Below are 5000 nucleotides of genomic sequence, written 5' to 3' on the forward strand. Positions count from 1 at the left end.
GCTTCTGAAAGTCCCCTGCACCGTTGGCGGGACAACAGAAACACTGAGAGGAGGATTGGAGGAGGAGAGGATTTGCCAAGACTGTGGGAACCCGGCAGACTCAACCTAACACCACAGAGAGCGGCTGAATGGGAGAGCTGCTTAGCACTCTGGCTGTCTTAAAACCCGGCGTTCAGCAGCACCAAGCTGACTCCCTCAATCCCGCAGAGTTAGCCCTGAAAACCCCTCCGGACGCCAGTTAAGGAGATGAATAAGTAGCTTGTGGATGGATTTCGACGCAATGTTTTTTTTTTCCCGTTTAAAACCGCCAGGACATATCTGGTGCTTAGGCCTCCAGTGTGCGGCGACCGCTGCTTCGGTTTCAGCCCACGTGGTCCGTGTCACTCGACGGCGGGGACCTGCATTCAAACCGGCTGCAGAAGGGGCGTGGGGGGGGTGGGGTTGGGGGGGTGGGGGGTGGGGTTGGGGGGGGGGGGGGGGGGGGGTTGAGTGTTGGTTTCAGTGGCCTGGGTCCTGAGCTGGATCACTGGAACTCGGCAGAACTGAGGCTCACACACAAGCGCTCGGATATTATCCTCCCCGTGATTGGAAGGACATGATTGAGTCACTCGTACGGAGACATGCAGACAACTCACACACTTCTCCTGAATAAAGAGACACAGAAAAGGAATGAATAGCGATTGAGCAAGAGAGAGAGAGAAAGAGACAAAGCCACAGAGAGAGAGAGAGAGAGAGAGAGAGAGAGAGAGAGAGAGAGAGAGAGAGAGAGAGAGAGAGAGAGAGAGAGAGAGAGAGAGAGAGAGAGAGAGCAGTGGAGCTGGTGAGAGAAGGCTGATGAGTGAGACATAGGTGTCTCGGTTCATCACTATAACTTCCCCTTGTCAGTGTGTGTCCGGCGCGTCCGCAGAGTTCCACACAATGTCATTGTGTTAAACGTGGCTGTTTCACCTGTGGCCCGGTGGCTAACGTGCGCGCACAATAGCGAGCTAACCGCTAGCATGTCAAATTAATGAGATCTCCTTTGTTCATGAATAATTGAGGGAATGAAGTGAGTCCGGCGGTCGACAGAAGCGGTGCGAGTCGGGGCATACATCTACAATATCATAATTAGCTGGCCCCTAATGTGCTCCTATTCAATTCCTTTTTCTATTAACTTCTGCTGCTCTCCAGTTGCAAGGACTGGCCCTTCTACACACACACACACACACACACACACACACACACACACACACACACACACACACACACACACACACACACACACACACACACACACACACACACACACACACACACACACACACACACACACACACACACACAATCCCACATGCACGCACACTTTATAATTCAACAGCAGGTGAAAATAGATCTAAATTACAAGTGTCTCATCTCTCTTCACAGATAACCACAGAGAAGTCGAGTTGACAAGTCCTCCTGTGCACAAGTACAGTCAAATGACCTGATGATGAGGCGACACAGGGACCCACACACCCTCATTCAGTCCAAGATAGAGAGACAGGAGGCAGGGAGAGAGAGAGGTAGGGGGGAGAGGAAGGGGGAGGACTGGGAGGGAAAGACAGGGTGGAGAGAGAGAGTTGGACTCAGAGAGAGGGAGGGAAACAGACAAAGAGAGAGAGAGCGAGGAGGGGGGGGGGAGACGGGGGGGGGGGGGGAGTGCGAGAGAAAGGGAAGAGAAGGGTGAAGAGTGAAACACAGAGGAGACAGGAGGTTAGAAAGGAAGAGGGAAAAGGGGAAGGAAGAAGCAGAAAAAGAGAGAGGAAAGTGAGAGGCACGGAGAGGGTTAGACCGAAGTACAGATGGAGAGGCCGAGAGCAGAGTATAGGAAAAAGGAAATGGAAGAGTAGGTTGTGAGCGCGAGGCACTCATCAGTGCAGCCTGGCTGCTTTGTGATGGAACCAGAGCACTGTACAATTCATTGTGAGCAGAGAAAAGTATGTCACCGTCTATGAAACCAGCACACTGGGCGCCCACCGAGACACTATCCGTGTGGCTGGCATTATTACAGTAATACCCAATGTAAAAACACCATTTAGGAAGGGTCTCAAGATGTCAGCCGTGTTACACCCCGTAATAAATACAGCGACACAGGGAACAGATTCAGTCTCTTCAAACCATAGCCGAGCATGTTGATAGCATGGATTTAGTCGTTATTAAACGCACTGTTGCGTTCAAATCGTTTGCTGCCTCCTTGGCACGGCCTCCTGGAGGGAAGCTATTGGAACAGAATATGTAGGAGGCGTCGTATTGGATGATTGGCACGGAACACAGGAAAGACACCAGCTAAATGGTGCAAAATGATTTTGGGGGATTTTATCCCCCAATTATAATATTTTATGTTTTTGTCACTCCTACCGTAACGGCACGTTATCCATGAATGAAAAGGCTTAAATTGAATAAGAGTGGAATCCTGTGCAGTCTCGATGAACTCACTCCTACCTCGGCATACCTAACTATTTTTCATTCGTCGACAGAAACACGCAATTTCCTACCTTCCTATCTGTCCTATCTGCCCGTCAGACCCTGTCAGGGCAGCGTCTATAAGGGCACCTTCCTCTGGAGAACCCTCCCGCCTAAACAACCGGGAGCACCTCCTGCTGTTCCACACTGCCTATGGGCAACCAGGGGCAAGGGGCCCCAGGGCCAACCGCCCCCCTAAAGACAGTCTGCTTCACTCTCCTTCACTGCTTCTAACTCCATCTCTCTGTTGGCTTCGGCCTTCAGCCCGTAGCTCTGTGCCAGGACCTGGCGCCTCGCGGCTTTAGACTAGGATTAGTGGGGGAGAGAGAGACATACAGATAGCCCTTTGGTGCTCCTGAGCTGTAGAAGCAATGCCAAGTCAGGGTAGTTGCTTGTTGTTGTCTGCAAAACCAAAAGCTGAAATCAATGTGCCTTTGACTGTTTTAATACTGAAGTGGAATAAGGAAATATACCAATCTAATGCTCTGTATCATTGAATTTGCCCTTATGCTATTCACCACCAACTACCTCTACTCATCAGTCATTTGAGAGATGCTTTTGTCCAAAGCAAAAACAGGGTTTAGACAGTGAATCCAGACTGGTCGTTAAAGAACAGGTAGAGGTTGGACAGTGAATACAAAGACAGGTCATTAAAGAACTAGTTCACTGGTGGACATATGAAGGTTATATGAAGTAAATAATTCTATGTATTATAAATGTGCAAAAAAAAAATTAAATCGGTTCATCCTAGCCTGAGAAAAGGCAGAAAGAGTGTTTTTATGGTCTCTCTGGCTGAAAAGTAAGAAATCCTCCAACTACCACAGTGCATTGCGCTCGCTGCCCCGCCCGCCTGTATCGGTTTGGAGGGGGAAGGACCTGTTGTACTTGCACGAGTGGTAGCGCGAGCACACTTTGTGAAAACATATCCCCGTGATACGTTGACTAGTTTAGACTTCTGCTCTCCTTTTTTCAAATGCAAAAATGCCCAATAGTTGTTTGGTACCCGGTTGCACCGAAAAGTCTAGGAAGGGACAGAAAGTTAAGTTTTCACGTTTTGCCAGTGAGAGACGGTGAGCGTTGCAAACGATGGCTGCGGGCGATAAACAACCCCACAATTGGAGAAGACGCCGGTATTGAAATGATAAAAAGTAAAACGATATGCAGTCTCCATTTCAAACTGGAGGAAAATATTTTTGGCATGATGACTCTACACACTCTAACACAAACTGCTGCTCCGGCCGTCTTCGCTGTGAGCCCGTTCCCAGATGACGAACAGGCCAGTGCTTCTAATGCTCCTCCCGCAGCAAAACGCCCTCGCCTACAGGTAAGACTGTCGTAATATTCTACTATATTTCTGTTTACAAAGTACACAATAATAGCTTTACAAAATCTCTTCCTAATGATCATGTTTTCATTTTCATATTCGTACGGAGCCTGGGTCTGTTGACGGTGGCGTTGCTGTTTTTAGGCTGTGATAGCCGTAGGATAGGATAGGTACATTGTACATATTTTATTAATTTTTTTAACTTATCTTTTATAGCAAAGCATTTGTTTTTAATCTTATCTTTGTAATGTTGACACATTGGATCATGTTCCTTTGTGAATAAAATCTTATATTGTTTTTACCACCTTACCTTGGAACTACAATTGATGTGGTATAAATCACGAAGATGCAAAGTAGGTTCAGCATACAGCCATCATGTATGAATGTAGCAAGAATAGATAACAATATCAAGTACTTTAGGTATCATTTGTATATTACTGTACAGCATAAAAACATTTGCTAATTACAGTAGCTCAGCATTATTTTTTGTACTAGTATTTGTACTCAACCTTGTACTCAACCTTTTCTCCCCAGTTGAAATAAGTGTTTATCTTGTACAGTAGGCCTACTTTAGTATAACAGCACTTGGGTTAGTAAACAAATCACAATAACCAACATGAATTTTAAGTTTTATTCAGGCTGGCAAAACAAGGCGATTGCCTCTCCCAATTCTCTCGCCTTGCAGTATCCACTCCAGGAAATGCCAGTAAGCTGTAAACCGATATTGTCTAAGAAAGAAAGAGAACAACATTAGCAAAGCAAGATAAATGATGCCTTGAGTAGCCTACAGCATTACACAGACTTCAAGCTCACGTAACGTAGCCTATGCTCTGCCAATAAGATCGGCTACTTTCGGATAACTACATTGTCACGTTCCCCGGGACTCAAAACTATTGTAGCCAATGTGTTAGTATAAACAACAACACTTACTCTATGCTCAGGCGTCTGTTTCTCCCAGCGGGCTTTGGCTGGCGTTTCCAGTTCACTTTCTGGGTCCGGAAATATGTATCCTATACCCGACTGTTCAGAGGAGGCGTAAAGCCTGGGTGAGAGGTTACACACATGGCCCCGTCCTCGCCAGATTCAGCCATTTCTTCTAGAAGAAACTGGCATCGCTGAAATTCGCTGCAGCAGGGACTCTGTGTTAGTGTCCATAGGCGAACAGAGCAAACAGTTACACCACCAGTTCACTCCG

This window comes from Micromesistius poutassou (assembly GCF_964030765.1).
Source record: "Micromesistius poutassou genome assembly, chromosome: 10".
Lineage (NCBI taxonomy): Eukaryota > Metazoa > Chordata > Actinopteri > Gadiformes > Gadidae > Micromesistius > Micromesistius poutassou.